This window comes from Carassius gibelio, chromosome B5, assembly GCF_023724105.1.
Source record: "Carassius gibelio isolate Cgi1373 ecotype wild population from Czech Republic chromosome B5, carGib1.2-hapl.c, whole genome shotgun sequence".
Classification (NCBI taxonomy): domain Eukaryota; kingdom Metazoa; phylum Chordata; class Actinopteri; order Cypriniformes; family Cyprinidae; genus Carassius; species Carassius gibelio.
Window position 1 is genome coordinate 27,086,566 of NC_068400.1, and position 19,222 is coordinate 27,105,787.

General features: G+C 38.6%; 1 long non-coding RNA gene across 4 annotated transcripts in view; it reads left to right on the forward strand.

Moving 5' to 3' along the window:
- The window catches only part of LOC127958919 (uncharacterized), a 42,330-nt gene that overhangs the window by 8,954 nt on the left and 14,154 nt on the right, over positions 1-19,222 (forward strand). For all 4 annotated transcript variants that reach the window (XR_008154174.1, XR_008154171.1, XR_008154173.1 and 1 more), the window contains one exon: positions 10,178-10,263. This is a non-coding gene — a long non-coding RNA (uncharacterized LOC127958919). The remainder of the gene's footprint in view (positions 1-10,177; positions 10,264-19,222) is intronic.

Sequence of the window (19,222 nt, forward strand, 5' to 3'; positions counted from 1 at the left end):
GATGCTGCCACGATTTAATAGAGCCAAAGGAGCCTTTTGTGAGATCGGGAGGTAATTTGCAATGCAAATGATGGCCTGTGTGAGGATGACTGCTTCTTATCCGACAGGCTCCAACTCTCATATTGTTTTAACGTTAACTTCTCCGATGTCAAATGGATTATAGCTTCCGTTTTGATTCTCATTTCCCTGTGAAGAAACTGTCATATATTTTTGTTGCGAGCATACCTACTTTTAAGAACTACCAATGACAATTGTGAAGTCCCGTGCCTATTTTTTGTTGTTTTAGCAACTTCTTCACTTGGATTTATTCTTACACACAAGACACGGAGGTATCCGGGGATTACTGTTGTGGAATTGGAAGCGAGTTGTTATCTTTGGTTATCTAGCTGTATGAGTATGTTGCACTTCATAAAGCTAGATAACCGAAAGTAAAAACTGCCTCCTGGCTCATCGAAAACTCTGGATGCCTCAAGACACGAAGATACATGAACAAAAATGCATTATAGGCTATGTCAGTCGTTTTGAGAATTGTTGGCTAGACACATTGTCAAACAAGAATTTGGGTTTTAATTATTTGTTTATTTAGGTTTCATTTTATGTTATGTTGCTGTGAAAAGTATGCATTTCTTAATGCTTGCGCCCAAAAAAAAAAAAAAAAAAGTAGGCTAAACGTTAACACAAGCAAACAAAAGAGTCAGCTTCGTTTTTCCCTGAGGAAATGTTGTTTTAAATATTGTTTAGTGGCGTAATAAATTAATAGACTATCAGAGATTAATTTAATAATACTCGAGTTTGTATGCTCTCACCAATTTACTTAAAATTGACACGTGAAGAGAGAGGAACCCACGTGCTCACTATTTATTTCAGCTCGGTCGCCTTTGGCCAGGAAACGGCGCTGGCATCCCAAACAGAAATAATTAGGACATATAGAGAGAGCTGACAAAAATGAAAAGGGGTGGGCACATGGGGAGCGAGGGGGTCGGTCCTCCTTAATTGATTCCGTTAAACGGAGCGCAGTAGATGTGAACGACTGGACGCTCCCATTCCCACGCTCGAGGGCAAGTGGTAATGCCACGGCCCTATCCAGAATATGACAGACAGCGCCGGCGGGCTGGGGGGGCTGGGGGCGACATGGGTCATGAAAAGATGTCAAGTGCACCCGACTCATCTGCATCCCTTTAGAAAGTGGCGACCGTTCCCAGCCTCAGCAGACGCGGGCCCCAAAGCAGGAACAGTAGCCTAACGGCTGTGAATATATCACTGGCATGATAGCTATATAACGTGCTGCTGCTACTACCGAGGTGAAATGTTTGGAAGTGTGGGAATAAGGCGTGTGTTTGTAAAATAAGTGGGTCTTGAGCTTGAAGTTTTGAAGCAGCTTTGCTGCAGCTCTGCCTTAGAACGCGTTGAAACATGACATCACCACTATTGTCCTCCAACGCGCTTGCATTTGAACTTGACAAGTATCATTTTTTTATTTATTTTTTCGTCTGGCTTAACGACCTCTCATTATACCGTATTTATTCTTTGCAGTAGACTTTAGGTCTACTCTATTATGAATTTATTCTGTGTATTTTTTTTAAATAAATATAATATTTTAGAGGCCAAGGCAAGTTAGTTGCAGATTAAAATAGACATTTTATATGCGGAGTAAACCTTAACACATATTATGTCTTAAACAATTTACCTTTCAGTAACAATATCAAGGAACTAAACACTTGCACAGTGCAATTGTGATTTTATTAAAAATGTTAGTCTATGAAATAGTATTATAGCTTTAAATACATTTTTAAACTAAATAATTATTTTAACATCTAGCCAACAGAATTTCCAAATTAAATAAATGCATTACAGTATGTTGCTATTATTATTGTTGTATTTTTAGTAGTTGTTGTTGTTTCAAAATTATGATGCATTGAAATGTGTGTGTGTGTGTATATATATATATATATATATATATATATATATATATATATATATATATATATATATATATATATATATATATATATATATATATATATATATATATATATATAGCTTTGTTTAAATGCCAAAACTAATGCAGTTTTATCCCAGGCTCTTTTCTGTGAATGCCTGTAATAGTAGGTCCTCGTGTGTTGTCAAGAAGAAGGGAAGGAACATGATATTGTCAGGCGATTACCAGAATCTACTGTGAAAAGACATTGACACCTTGCCTTTTGAGTTCAAGACAACAATGGTGTTAACAACAAAAACCTGCTTTTCTACTTGCATCATTCTAAATTAATTTGAAATCATTTATTTAATTTTTTTTGCATCACAAAAAACCGTACACCTTGTTTAATAATTCATCTTTAATGATTCCTCTTATGATAATATACATGTCCTTTCGTTTTACCCAGCACTTGCTTTGTATGCACCAGCTCTTGACAGTCAATCTATTCAAAATGTCCGCATTGCAATTTAATGTGTACTGTTGAAAGGTTATATGTAGTGTTGAATGTTTGCAAATCATTTTTGAGATCACTTCTTTCATTACTGCAAAACCACATGCTTTGAGTGATAGAAATGGGTCATGTTTTTTCAAGAAAATCTGTGATACTATAGAGAAGGCAGTACTGCATGCTATAAGCCAGAGCTTTGACTTCTAACATATAAAACACATATTTAATATTTAATGTATTGTTGTTGTTGTTGTTTTTTTGTTGAGGATTTACACCTTCTAAGTGATATCTTAATATAAACTCTGTTTTGGAGGTTGTTATGGAAATAGCAAAGACGCGTAAGTGTACTCATTCTGAGCTTCAACTAAATATTCAGCATGTGTACATGATTTAGGACCTAGATTGAGGTGAACTCCAAGGTTCCTTTTGAATATGAATTTTTATGTAGTAGGCTGGCTGGCTGCCTGCAGCTCTATGAATGAGCCGTTTTGCTATTGTGTGTGTGTGTGTGTGTGTGTGTGTCTTAGACAGTTCAGGCATATTGCTGTCTTGTAATTGGCTGAATACTATAACCATAGCGACCATGGCAGCTTATCAGTATTCATTGGGCAGGCAATCTTCATATTTTTGGCTACTCCACATCCTCCACCTGTTCTCAGTCACAATCCCTTCATAGCGCTTCTGCACAGTTTACACAGACTTTATTGCTGTGCTCATCTCATTCAGTTGTTAGCATTTGGGCAACTGACATTGTCATTTGTGTTTATTCCCTTAAATATATTTAGTTTACCTCTAATTTTAAATATATTTAATTGATGGATGCTTGGCCTGTTTAGTTTTTAAATTATGTCCTTGGATCCATGCTTAGTCAATTGTTAAAAGGCTATGCTTTCTTCACTTTTTATGAAAATGCATTATATATATATATATATATATATATATATATATATATATATATATATATATATATATATATATATATATATTATTTTTTTTTTATTTTATTTTATTTTTTTTATTATTATTATTTTTGTGTGTAAGGTTAAAGCCAGATTTTGTTTGCTTGTTTTAGCAATGTTTGTGGTTACACTATAACTTTCAGGTTGTATGTCCCACAATTCAAATTTTAGCTAGGTACATAAAGTGGCATCACTTGCAACATATTGATACTTTTTACAGTGTTGTGATAAGTTCATATTCTCTCACTCTCTCTCTTTATCTCATCCATATCCCACTGATTTCATAAGAAGCAATTCTAGATTCAGGAAGCTTACATGAATGTGTAAGTTAACTCCCTACAATCTAACTGAAAAAAGTGCCATAGAATGTGCTGTGATGTTAAACAAGCAGGTACATGTTGGCACAGAGCATCCTGTAGACCCGCCCCTTCTCAACCAGGTCACATGTACAGTGTTGTTCCCACTGGTTGGTGTCGCTGTGGCAACAAGAGGTGATCTCACATGCGTATGATGGCTATGTGCAAAAGCAGGACAGGTTCCACATATGTGTGTGTGTGTTAGTAAGTGGAAGATTCTCTATGCATGTATGTACGTACTTGTGTAGGTGTGGATCTGTAAGCGTATTAAGAAGCCACTTAAATGTATCTGTGCATGTTTTCAGTCAGATTTGTCATGGTTGTGTGTATAATTGTGTGTTCCAGTGTGTATTCAGCATCAATCTGGTATCTCACGCTCAAATCTTGATTTATCAGTGTCAATGCACAACTCATTGACATCTCAAAGAAGCAGACAGGTCTAGTGCCAAAATGTTCAAATAGAACAACCCTGCAATATGATTCATGGAGCAAATGAACCTCAGTGTCAAGATTTAGAAGCAGTACAGTGATTGCAAAAAAAGTCAAAATATGTTCCTTTAATATGATGTATTACCCTTAGTAACATGAGGAAATTCTCACAAATTGCAATGGGTAAAATGTCACAGTTCAGTCCTGCATAGTTCAATCTTGACCTGAACACTTCAAAATCAGTTCAGTAAGTTTTTTTTTTTAAATGCCTTAATTATTGATTTGATTTATTGTGTAATGCTACTGTTGATTTTGTAAAAAAAAAAGAAAAAAAAAAAATCTGTCATTGTGTATTATACAGTATTGTATATATTTTTGCAATGTATATAATTGGTATTATTACATCGCATGACATAATGACAAGATTGAATAACATTGTTTTTACTCTAAGTCAAAAGCAATCTGTGCAATAACAGCGTTGTGACACCGTATGTGTTAGTGGCGTTAACCGCAGCTGTGTGTCTGAGCGTTTCTGTTGTCTGCTCAATTTAGATTATGCAAATTATCAGAGCTACGAATAAGTCAATTTGTCTCAAAAACCCCTCAAAACCCAAATCAGTTGAGTGATGCATATCATGCCAATGAAAAGCTTGACAGTATTATTTCCCCCCAAAAAATCTAATTTAAAGCTACGTTGTTCATAAATTACAACAAAATAATTTTTTTCTGTACATTTTTTAAAAAATCTGTTTGAAGGAACCCATTTTTAAAAAATTCAGGAGTGAATATTGCAGTTCAAATATGGCTATATTAGGGTATGTTATTAGGGTTGAGCCACTCATTTCTTTGAAAATGAGTAGAGATTCCTTTTTGTGTCTCAAAAAAGAATGATGGGTTACAGTCTAAAGGCAGCATTTGTCATATGTCAGAAATGATGCACAGTGAATTGATGCACGTTAGCATACTTCCATTTGAATCACTCGATTCTATGCAAATTTAATGCATGTGGACTCATGCATATATGCGGAAGCTCCAGACTCTCAGCTTAATATGCTTATTAGTGTGACGTGGGAATTAAAAATTTATCATGCAGGTGGGGTAGGCGAAGGGTGCCCCACAATATTCCTAGAATCGCATTGCAGACTCTGGGTAGGGAGGAGGTGGGCTGGGCTCCGTCAGCGCAGTAGCATTTCCTTCAAGGTGCCACCATCTTAAAGAATTTAGCAGTGGTGAGCATGCGAAAAGGATAGACCTAAAATGTCCGCTGGCACGCGCTTGATTACAAAGCCCTCCTCGCATGTTCCAATACGGCGCCACCGTGTTCGCATAATCACGCTCACCAATTATGAAATTAGCTGGCGTCTCTTGCACCGTGCATGTCAAGGAACCCATTTGCATGCATAAACCCGCTCCACTATTGTCAGCTACATATGCGAATTGCTTGTGGCAAGCCTTGTATTTATCCAGCACAACTCATGCGCCATATTCCAACACAGCATGGAATCCTCTGCATTTCTCCCACTTTGTATTCATCTTTAGCCGTGTGCGATTAGGAAATTCTAAATGAATATTTATTTGCTCTATGTGGAATTGTGGCCCCTTGGCTAAGGCTAAAAAGAAGGCCAGATTCTTTTACGTTTAATGTGTTTTGACATGTTTCAAGATAATTGTGTTGAATGTGATTACATTTAATAACCATCTTGATTATCACGAAAAGGTCAAAAATTAATTCAAAATGATGTCCCTTTGACAGAGATGATCAAATTAACATAAAGATACCCTTTTGGCGAATTAAACAAACATTTCAACGGAAATACTGTCGTAACATCTGCGCAACAGTGTTGTGCCTGGTTGCTCGCTGTATTTAGAAGGAGTCACTCAGAGGAATTGCTATTCCTCACTCAGGCTCCACTCCATTCCACTGTCTTAATTATTTCAAAGGTGGCTGTCTGGAATGGAACTCGCTGTATGACACTTCCATTTGCATTACCTTTCATCTCCGCTCGTCCTCTTGGCACTACCAAGACAGGAGTGCTAGAAATGACTCTTAATGCTTACCTCCTCCTTGTTTATCACCCCCATACAGATGCACAAAAACATATAGAAGGCTCGCATGATGATACATGCGCATTAATCTTGCAAATTTATACTAAAACTGTAATTAGAAGCTTATATTGGTTTACTCGTTGAACACAGAGCTTCTTGTTAATGGTGATCAGCCATCCGCCAGTGTAGGATAAATTCTAGCAGATCGCTAATTTTAAACACATTCTCGTGTTGAAATGTGCTACATGCGTCTATCTTCTGGACTGACATCGGCTGTCATAGAGTGATGGGCTTCCTTTGAATTCAATGTAGAGGAAAGCTTCAAAAAGACATGATATTATAGTGCAGAGTGGCAGTGAGGCATTCTCATGGAGAACGGACAGTTACATGAATCACACGGCCATGGTCCTGTGTCATCCTGGTTCGGACAGAGTTACTGAATGACTTTCTACAGATGGTGACCAGCAGGGAAGGTGTAATGAGGTGGCATCGGTGGAGATCCTTCTCATGTGTGTGCATTTGTTGCTGTCAGTTACGTATTTGTGCATGTGTAGATTATACTCCCCCACACACATTTGTCGCAAGTATCGGGCGCACCTTTATCTGAACAGATTGCTCAGAGATGATAGGTCTGTGCAAATGTCCTCTTGAGCCTGTCGTGTAGACTGCCGTCACCCGTTATCTGAGAAGTGTTAATTAACGTGAAAGTGGGCGACAGAGGTGTCAGCAAAACTCCCTCCTTCTTGCAACCACCCACCCAAACACACACACACACACTTATACCTGATTTGTGCAACCTACCTCCACCTCAGCACCCCAACACAACCCCCCTGCAACCAGACCTCCGTTATGAGGGCCGGCTGAATATAATTAAATTCCTGCATGTTTTAGACTGTCAGTGGTTAATGGGAGGAAACGAGAGTATCTCCTGCACTAAACGTGTTGAGAAAGGAGATAAGAAAGCATAAAGGTTGGTGGCGTAGATGAAAAGGACAACAATGACAATAGGCAACAATCATTCACATAGTCAGTCGTTTTGTGCCACATGGCTACACAAAGCATTATCCACAGCTGGACTGATGTTTTTTGGTTCAACTGAAATTGAAAAGGCCCTGTTTCCACCTGGTATTAAGATGCATTTTCATTGATCCGATCACAAGTGGTCAGCGAACACGCATACTGTTCCACCTGGTATTAAAATGCATTTCAAATGTATCTCCTGTGACTATTTCTTTCTGGATTTGCTCGAGACATTCTGTATGTATAGTGTTGACTAAACAAAACCTAGAAACAAATTGAAAGGATAAAGAATGCAGCTACAATTTTTGGTCACAATCTGTGTGTTTTTGAACAGAATTGATCATCCTGGTGTATTTTCTCCCAACACGTTCCAATGTATTAGATTAGTGGGCGGTCTTTTTTGGCTATTCAAACATATTCATAATCTACAATACAAAAACAATCTAGTTAAGAGTTGAGTACCTCTGGAAGTGGGCAAAAGTGGACAAGATTATAACATGTTAGACCCTGCTTACAATTCTATTTAGCATCGGCCACTTGTGATCAATGAAAATTGTCATTGTACAACCATAAAAAATATCCTGAGTTATTCCTCAGAGATGTATTTTTAAGCAATCACCAGTGTGTGTGTGTGTGTGTGTGTGTGTGTGTGTGTGTGTGTGTGTGTGTGTGTGTGTGTGTGTGTAAAGGTGTGGGCTGAGTTTGTGAATGGTCGTATGCATGATCGTTCCTAAAGTGTTTTTGTTTATAGCTGGTCGTGATCCATGAGGTATACAGTGTGTGTATGTATGTGTGTGTGGTGGGGGGGGGGGGATTGCTTCTCAGCCATCAGATGTGATGCAGACTGTCAGCTGGGGAATCATACCTGGCTCCATGCGAGAGCAGTCGGCCTTCATATATAGTCCAGTAGCCACTGATTGTCAGGACTGAGGTGTTGGCAGAGGGATCCAGTGAGTGCAGACGCTGAGGGTGTGGGGGATGGGGTGACTCAAACACTGCCAACATCAAGAGCAAAAATGGACCTTGGTTTCACCATATGTTGTTACCATACCATGTTTAGCATATAGCTGCTCCGCTTAATTAATGCTATCTGGAAAGGTTTTTCTGAATGTATAACATCAGTGTGTGATATTCAAGAGATGTGGGGGCTCTGTATAGGGTGTGCTATTATGTTATCATGTAAAGCAATATGCATTTTTTTGTAAACGGAAGCATTCAGTTGTGACATTAATCTGAGGCTCCAAGTGGGGAACATTCTCACAAAGGAGTTGAAATCTTTTATTGCACTGTATTTTGTAAAAGAAAGGATTATGATGTGCTTTTTTGAAAATAAATGTCTATTTTTACATGAGAATTTGCTTTTTGTTTCTGCCTTTTTTACATTTGCATTAAGCACAAAAAGCTGTATGGATTGATTCAGAAAACAACTCCGCTATTAATGTGATTGCACCATATATAGATAGATATTGTGTTTGATCAAATTATATATTTTTATTTATTTGTAATGCTATAATAATCATCTAAAAGCTTATGATAAGAGGTGGTGCAGAAAGTATTGAATTTTTTTGTAATGCTATGAGTGAGTATTACGATAAGTCTAATAAGGGCTTATGAAAGTGAGAAGGGAATAAAAAGTAAAAACAAAAAACCCTCTACATGACTTGTAGGTAAAAATTTTATGTAATAGAATATTACTAGAGCATGTGAAAGTAAAAATGCATTGCAGGATGCATTATATTGCAGCACTGACTAAGTCAAAAGCTCAAGCCATACAGACACAGAGGCTTAATAAAAGCTGACAACTGTCACTCTGCCTCTGACATGTGTCAGGAGTGGACATGGCCCTACACCACTCTTTCAGAGTTTCTGTAGATAACACAGAATGCTTAACACAGAACCTTTTTTGAAACCTATATGGCTCAGAGGACTCTTCCTTCTGGTGTTGTAGTATACTGAAAAACAATCTCTTAGGCTATAGGAACATGCACAAAAATACATATTTCATAATACAATTTGATTGAGCTTACAGCTAATGGTATAAAAATATACACATTTGACTTGAAAAGCTGCAGCCCTCCGGCAGCATGTGTAGCGGATGCGTTATTTTACATGTTTACTTCTTGCTGAACAAATCAAGAAACCATCCAAAGCCTCCTGTTAAGCTGTCAACATCTGCAAACTCCAGAGCTATTTACACACAAAGTGTGTGTGTGTGTGTATGCCTAAATATGTAGAAAGATAAATATAATGTTATGCTTTGGATTAGTGCGACAGTAGAGCAGAGCAGCACAGTGTGTATGTGTGTGTGACTCTAGGGAATGCATAGTTGCAGAGATCTCGGGCTCTGCTGGCCAAAGACATACTTTGAGGTGACAGTCATGCAGCCTCTGCCAGTATTCTCCCATACAGAGGGATGGTTTGAAACAGAAAGAGTCATTTCATCTGAAAAATCACCAGTGGTGAACCCCCCTCCAGGTAAATGCAATGCTGGTTACACCAGCTGCAGCAACTCTTTCTGGACATCTAGAGATGATGCAAAGATTGAAGGCAGTAAATATGTTTTAATTAAATGGACACACATTTGCATACGCCGTAGACACAGCAACATGACAGTACTGCTCTGAGATTCATGCACACACACACTTTACAGCATATTGTTCAGTTGTATAATGTTCTGGAGTGTTTTATTTATTTATTTTCTTGTCTAATTTGACTTTTTTTAGCAAACGGTTTAGGATATGCTCAAATTAAAATTAATAGACAGAGTTTGCGGGTAAATATATTAAGTGTACCTACAAACATATGGCAATTTATGAAAGTATGAAATCATTTATGGCACATTATTACTTCATCTTTGTGATAAACACCGGTGGATATTCACTTGAATCAGACTCAGCTTCAGCGAATTAGTCAACATGTTATTTTTTCCTCTGTTTTGCAGGGCTGAAAAAAAAAAGTAAACATAACTTGTGAAGTGAGCAGGAGGAAACTGGCTTCAGTGGCTATCAAATGATAAACCAACAGAAGGTGAGTACTCAGATTAATCCAAACGTAAAAAGAAACACAAATCGTAGCCTGTAAATATATTTGTACAGTTTTTGGTGTTATATTTTGTCTGATAGATTTGTGTAGTTGCAACAAAGCGTGCTGGTCTCCAAACAAAAGTCTTGATTCTCATCATTTCTGTTAGATTTAAATCAGACAGTGCTTCATAAGCGCATCAACTATATTTGGGTACTACTGTCTTATGGGGCGGTCACACTGCACTTTTCGTTCCATGGACTTCCATTCATATGCATGCGAATGCGTCAGACCGGAAACGCAAGCTCATGCGAAAAATTTTGCAAGTTCAAGATGTGGGACCAATAGAAGATCGATACGTCACTGTGTGACCTCTCTGTACAGAAATTAAAAAAAGAAGCTGTATGGTTCGCAGTGTCAGTGGAAACAGGAACAGATGCTACTTTCGAATGAGTCTTGTTGAATTGAACATGTTTTATAATTTTTTATTGCTTAGGGGGTATATATTTATATAGAGAGAGATACAGAGAGTACATTTTAATAAGACGCTTTCGACGCCGTCGCAAAAGACACAGTACAAGCACATATTAATCCATGTTGTGATAATTGAGGAGAAACCGTTTTATCTTGCTCCCGCCCATATTCGCAGCGGCGTCCGAAATAATTTCGCACGTTTAAAGTCTAGTGTGACCGCCCCTTTACTTTTTCAGATGCACTTTTTAAGTTCTTTCCATTCTTTTTCATTACATTATAAATAATATGTATTCACACCCAGCTAGGACATATTTGAATTTTAAATATTACTTTATAAACTCTGAATGTGCATACTTCGAAAGCTAACTAGCAAAGTTTGCAAATATAAGGAAAAAAAACACTAGAAAAAAAGAGCAGTTAGTGCTAACATGCATGCTGTCAGTACACTATACCTGTATATCAGCAGCACACAGGCGATGCCCGGCTGTTTTATGCTTACTCTGTGGCCCCTCCTCTCTTGTGCCTTGCTGTGGTGTGATTAGTGTTGGCCCTGAGGAGCTAATGAAGTCTGGCGCCTGCGTTTGCATGATTACAGTTGGCCGTGGCACAAAGGGAAGAGCCCACGAGGACAAAAGATGTCAGTTTACAGCATGCCAAACCATGCTTCTGCTGTGTATCAAACATCCTGTATCGCGGTGTTTTATATGACATGTTTGAATGCATATGTGGTCGTAAAATTAAATCTGTATTGGGCGCTGTTCAAGCGCATTTCAATATAACAAAACAAGATATAGCATGTAAAAATATACATTCATGCATGTCATTGCATGATTTATGTCTTATAAATATATCATTATTTACAATTTGAGAAGTAATATACTAAAGCTAGTTAGCTGTTCACAACTACGGATGATAAGGATTTTTGCTTTCATTAAATATACAAGCATCTTCAAGTGGGATGTTCAATGTGGCTGTAAACCGCATCATCCTTTCCTTCTCAGAACAAAGAGTATGCGCATGGTAATGCCATGCAAATGTATGCAGATTTCAAGCAGCAAGGGGGAGGAGCTGAGAGGGAAAACAGAGGAGAGGCTGTAGTGGAGGTTCACTGCAAATACACTTAATGTTTACATATATTCTCGGGGTACATTGTTTAAAAAATTCCAGCAGAAAGTTGGAATTGCGATTAAAAGACATTAAAAAGTCATGCATATTAATTTAAATCCTTTGCATAAATCCTACGACCTCTTGTTATACAATCTACATACATTTTGCTTATTTTATTGCCTCCTTTATCACATCCTTTAACATTTTTGACTGTGTTTCATAGTCTCTTTTTTTCATCACAATTCTTTAGAAGTGATATAATATCTCTGCTGCATTTTCAGAACAATATATTTAAGTATAAAATATATCAAGGAAATAAGAAGTTTAATATTTGAAGGTGTTAAATGACAAAAACCCAAGACAAATTATTGCTAGGTTAAATAAAGCTATAGAGATTTCATAAAATATCTTCCCCTTTTTCAAAAGCCTGATACAATTTTGGGTAACAAAACAAAAACAAAAAAAACAACCAAGATACCTCAGAATATAGCATTTTATAAGTGTCTTGTTGGCTTTTCATTATTCCCAAAGAGAAATATTGCAAATATAAAAGCCCCTCCCCATTAACAGTCTGAAAATGGGACTTGATGATAGTCACAGCTGATTACATTTTGTGTGAAGCTGCATAATACAGTAGGTAAGCACTCACGGACTGTAATATTCGTTTAGCCACTAAGCACATTTAGAAAATATAGCATTAAAAAATATATATAATTAAATATGTTGATTTTCTTTCTTTCTTTCTTTTTACTCCATTTTTGGATCGCATGCACACTTTTTTTTTTTTTTTTTTTAGACGTGCAACATCCTAGCCTGGGCATAATTTGCGAGGCATGTGTAGAGTGTAGAGCATTAATATAATTTCTAAATGTGATTGGGTTGTCTGTATGCATGTGTTTACCAGTTCTTCCATTACTGAAAAGATCAGTGATTTGTGTGCACCGGCACATGAAAGACCGTTAAAATAATGCCCATCCCCAGACAGGAGACACAATACTGTGTTAGTCTGTGGCACACACACGTCTGGGCCTCTCCTCAGACACAATATGGCGAATGGAAAGAGAGAGAGAGAGGAGGGGGGTGTGAAAGCACAGACAGACACTCAGAATAATGCATAATGATGTTAACATTCCTGCATGTTTAATAGAGCAGGACCCAGTCACAGAGAGATGCACCAAGTCAGACGAACACACGTGTGTGTGTGTGTGTCCATGCACTCAGCATCCTGAGATACATTAATTTAGACTCTTTATGCAAGGGTGTGTTTGATTCTTTTCTTTGAGGTTATGACAGCGAGCGCTGGCCCAACAGCTTCAAATCGTTGCACATCTTAGAAACACACTTTCACATATATGTCATGTGCGAGGATGCAAATAGGCACTGATTTTTTAACATAGCCTTTTAACATGCTTTTGTAATATTTTATTTTGCACTATAGCTATGGTTTAGCATATATATATCGTGCTAGGTTGTGTCTTAAGAATTGGAAAAGAAGACCGTGTGTGTGCACCAAGATTCACAATGACAGTATGGCTCCGTCCATCATGCATACACATTTACAAAAAAATAAATACAAGCAGTCGCAAAACAACTCTCCTTCCCCATATCAATAGGCTCTCGTTCTTTGACATGGGCGGCTGTATCATTTTAATTGGGAGCTTAGACTGAGGTGAGATTGCCCCATTTCTATTTATTTCATTTTGCTAACCTCACATCAGGCAGAACCGCACCAATGGGACCAACTGAATTGGATATGAAAATAGACAGGACTCATTTGTCGAGGGAGAAAAAGAGTGAGAGGGAGACAGCCGTCGTCTCCAGAGGAAGGCGGGCGAGGACGGAAAAGCTCATTTTCTGTGGCCACCCAGTGCTGTCTGCATTGCAGATCGGTGAAAATCCTGGCGAATATGATGGCGAGGCTCGGGAGAGGGTTTATGTTATCTGTGCCTTTGGTACGCTTTGTTGTTTTTTCTTTCTTTCCTTCCATATTTTTTCCTCTGTGGTCGCCATAAAATGTCAAGTTAATTTCCTGGGTGGTGTGAGCGACATCGCAACGTGCACCATGTGTGTGACATGATGTGTGTGTGTGGTAGCTTGTGGGGGGAAGAGGTTTGCAAGGAGGAGCTCATGCAATGTGCCACATTACATGCAGGAGTGTGTGTGTGTGTGTGTGTTTCACTCAAATATTGTTACGATATACAGTATGTGTGTGAGGGGTGGGGTGGGGGGTATGCCTGCGTATTGTGCGAGCGAACAATTTCTGTTTCTCTGTGTGTGTGTGTGTGTGTGTGTCTGTGTGTATGTGTGTGTGTGTGTGTGTGTAAATAAGCCGTCGCTCCTACACTGCTTTAGTGGGAGTTCCAGGACCTCATTTGGATGTGACACATTGTGAAGGATTATGGGTTGATGATTTTCCAAGAGGATTCAGACCTGAACCATATTATAGGGTTCACAGACATCTCTCAGCAAAATTAAACTCCTACACCTAAATAAAACCAGTCTGCCTCAGTTTGTGTGTCTGTGATTGAGATATGTGTATATATATATAGCGCATATGTATATAGTCAAATGTCACCATTTCTTAATATATATTTATTTAAGTGCACTGCAGCGAACTGTAATTTCCTGGAAATATGATATTGCTTACTTTGGGAAATAAAATAGAAAGCTTATGTTTTCAAATGTTTTTATGTAAAATGACTAGTTGTAATCTTTATATTCCACTGAAGTAGGCGTGTGATGAATAGCGAGGATTGCCAGTGATCTGACAAGCAAAAGTATAGTGAACACACAATCCATTTTCACTGGATCCATGTGGTTTTAGGTAAAAGGCTCCAAGGATGGTCATTAGTGTGGGATTTTGTGCCGATCACTTAGATTTTTTTATGTGTGACGTGTGAATATAACTGTATATGTATTGTATATGTTTTTTTCCCTATCTATTCCTCACAAACTGATTATCCTTGAGACTCACTCTGTCACACAAACCGTTTGAAAATTGTGTGATTTCCATACAGAACGGCCTTGATGTACAGAGCACGAGCACTCTGGCAAATCTTCATGATCCATTAAGAAGACTCCTCTTGTTCTGGCTCTGGGTGATGTTGTTCGTATCCGTGATACCGTATGGCCACGGCAGAGGCGTGTCGATCGGGGAATTCAAATGCGCGAATATGCGGCGTAGGTGTGTGTATTCAAGAACGTATTCTGATAGATCTGAAAAATGTTGAAATGTGGAGGAAGGGTTTAGGCATTTGTCACTCTCGCTTATGCTGATCTGTGCTTCTGCCCTACAAATGTCACATCCCATAAGTCAGAAAAACCTCACCAGCCCTAGTTAATTGCACATACTCATGATGCGCTTTGCATATCACTTGTAGTGGACTTGGTAGTGATGTGAAAGAGAGATATGACTGTGAACGGGAGGGTGACTTCACTGGTGCAAATTCACACTGCAAAGACGGTAAGGTGGGACCCCCACACCTTTTCGTAATGCCATTCAACTGCTATGATTTCCAATTTCAGTATAAAGATGTTGTCATTTTATGACCTTACAAATTCATAACATTTTACTTAACAAAATTGACATTAATAACACTAGTAATATTAATTACAGTAAAAAAAAATAGATATTATTTTATTACACCACTATTAGGCTATATTATTTTATTACTTTATTAAATACAATCTATTATTATTGTTGTTGTTACTGTTGGTTTATTTTTATTTTTTATTTTTTGTCTTATTTGTATTACTTCCTCAACAGCCTTTGCATTTTAATAATGAAACAAATAAAAAAAGGGAATGAGTGCACTTACTAAGACAAAAAGGGTAAATATATATGAGTGTGTGTGTGTGTGTGAGTGGATGTGTGTGATTGTGCTACAAATAGGTATAGAAGATTCCCTCATCTTTTAATGGCTGAATGTGAAAAGTAGTTTTGAGTGGGGTGTACAGAGCGCAATCAGGAGCCGTCCGATTAATTAATGAACACAGTGAGGACTTTCGCTACTGCCTGGGTAAACAGCTATTGTTCTTAGCCCTGAGTTTCCCAAACACGGGGGTAACAATGACGATACTGTCCCTTTACCCCTCATTAGGGGCAGTGTGAGGGAAACCTTGGAGGATCGATGTGTGTGTGTGTGTTTGCAATCACTCTCCCATGATCCTATTACTGCTTCCTGGTCCTGGCTCCTATCACATCTTTCGTGCCAGCTGCAGAGAGAGAAAGAGAGCAAGCCTGTCATAGCATCTTCACATCAAAACCTCCTATCGGAGAGAGAAAGAGAGGAAGGGGGACGCCGAGAGGAAACGAAAGAAAGAGTGTGTTGTGTTTGGACTTCATTAGCATAGAGGAAGAGGTGCACAATGGAGGACTTTACATCCTTGTTAGTGAGAAGCAATCAATTAACAGGGCCAGACCAACCCTGGCAGAGCAATGTCGAGTCTTTGAAGGAAATTTCTCTCTGCCTGATGAATAAATCTTGTCAAAAAATAAAAAAAACCTGAATGTGTCACTGCATTCAAATGCTTGATTGGACTCTCAGAAGAAAGTAACGGGTTGCCCAGTGTGTGTGTGTGTGTGTGTGTGTGTGTGTCAGAGAGAACAAGAGAGGTAGAAAGTCCATACATGATTGTCAAAGGCACAAAATATACCTTAGTGTAAAAACACCTTAGTCAAAATATAGCTTAGTGTAAAGGAAGTGTATAGAAACACAAAGATCGATTTATCTGTAATCAAACCTTCTCAGAGCTTGTTTTGATGTTATTTTCTCTTCCCCTTTATACTCTATATACTTCATATAGATATATCTGATACCTGGAATTTCTTTTCCTCTGTGGATTTGTTAAATCACATGTCACATATTAGGAGTAACACACAAGAATCCCCTCGAAATTGTGAAGGGACCCAATGCCCCGTTTCAGCTCCTGGCAGTGATGGCTTTTACAAAAGTAAAGTTGCAGAAAGGTCTGCAGCAGACAGCGACAATAGCATATAAAATTGTAGATCCCACCACCCCACCCCAACAAACAAATCCTCATCTGTGATTCTTATTCACCGTTATCCCAGACTCCTCCGATGTTTTTCTCCACCTGGGAAATTGTCCTTATAATGACTGCAATCTGTATTCAAAAAGCGGGACATTTCCTCTCCGGCAACCTGCCATGACTTCTGTCTAGAAGCTCTAATTGAGCGGCATCAGTCAGGTCATCACTGGGATGTAAAATTGTATGTGAAACTGATGACTTTTTCAATGAAAATTGTAAAGCTTAAATAATATACTTTAGGGATTGTGTAATAATTGCGTTTCACGTTTGAAATATTTTAAAACAAAAAAATATATATTTTTTTTTATTTATTTTTTTTATTTTGGCGATATAGTAATACTAAAACATATATTATTAATATTATTCTTATTATTGCTCTCATCAATAGTAATGTCAGTCAAATACTGCACACACTGAACAAATGAATACCAAAAAAAAAATGAACCGATTTGTCAGCGCTTTATAGTTTTTTCTTAAAATTGAATATGGTGGTGTTGTTTATTTATAATATTTCAGTGTGTGAGTAATACAGCCTTGTGATTTCTCGCTGATTTGGTCTGCCATCCCTAAATGCTTCAAGAACATCGCTTTTGATTGGCTGAGGGCTTACGTGCCAAAACCCCATAATGTTCAGCGGGGCACAAATCTTCATCTTTGCGTTTTTCATTTTCCCCTTCTCACAGACTTCTCATCTTCTCATTTTGAGACATCACAGGCAAATATTATTCACTGATTTTTATCTAAATCCACGCGCAACTACGTGCGCCCCTACCGTTGGCACCGCAATCCCAGCAAACTCGTCAGGAACGACAAGGACTTATTCTAAATTGAAGGCCTTCATTTCAAACCTCTTTATATTTGCCACATCCACACATGCCAGTTATATCCAAATCAAAGACTTGCGGATTTGTCGCCGAGGCATCTGCTGTTAAGCTGATGGTCCCTGCCAACTCGTCTCTCAGATGTATATCAAATACCACACACACCCCCCTGTATTTTCCAAAATGCCAGGTGCTTCCTCCGAACCCTCCTCTTCTGCTCCTTCCTGCACTCTTTCAGCAAACCGTTGTGTTTTAAAAAGAAACCCAGATACATTATCGTCCCTTTTATTCAATTCTAATACAGAGTGTGTCCGTCGCAGCGTCCTCCGAACTGCAAATCCGCGCCCAGGGTCTTTGTGGCAGCCTCATTTGCATAGAGACTGCCGTTCGCTTGGCTCTCCGTTAATGGCACATTACCGTGGCAACAGCATGTTGTAAGCAAGGGAATAATTAATGATGAACCGGTGACATGGGTACTCACAGCAGAAGCGGGCAGCAGCGCTCGGGTGGTATTCTTTAGAAAGCATTAGCCAACATTAGGCAGAAATTCAAGGCACCTTGATGTGTAGAGAGGAACAAAGGGATACGGAAAGAAAGAAAGCATATAAATGTGTGAGGATGGATGGATGGGCGTGGGCACAGTCACGTCTGGGAATGTAGGGCTTCCGTATATTCTGAAAGTCAGTGCCGGCAAGAAAGGAAAGATCTGAATATGATTGACACTGTAATAGAGGTGGTTTGTGTTGCAGCTAGGGCAATGCACACGCTGTGTGTGTGTGTGTGTGTGTGTGTGTGTGTGTGTGTGTGTGTGTGTGTGTGTGTGTGTGTGTGTGTGTGCATGCGTGTCTCTGTGTTTTGATGGTAGGGTGCTTGAACATGCTCCCAGTTGAAAGTTGAAATCTTCAATATTTAATACAGTGGGAGAGAAAGAGGGTGTGTGTGTGTGCGGGTGTGGCTGTAATGATTATTTGTGACAGAATACTGTGTGTGTGGGATCAGTCAGCTGAATGTAGGGCAATGTCAGAAAGCCTTTCTGCCTTCTTTGGGTGCTGCTGAGAAGTGAAAGGGCGGGTGCATGCAGCCCATCTCTGCACCCGAGGAATACCCCGTGTCAGTGCACTTTTTCCTCTCTTCGTTTTATCTCTGTGGTTGTTATTTGAGAAAATGGCATGTGCTGTGATAAAATATGAGATCTAGTGCATTGCTTCAATGCAACACTCAAATACACTTTTACAGAAATATGACAAATGCATTAGCATCTATCTCTCATTCACAAGACATGTTGCAATACTTCTAATAGTCCGAATCTAATAATAGCTGGTGGCAGGGTCCGATAATAAGACCCACCAAGTACCAAATACAAGTATAAATGGACTTTAGCACATCAATACAACACTTGCCCGTGGCTGGTATTAACTCTAAGAGATGCAATGTATAACGTATGGTTTAATGCATGTATACAGTATAGACTACTGTTCAAAAGTGCAACAATACATTTTTTCTAAGAAATCAAA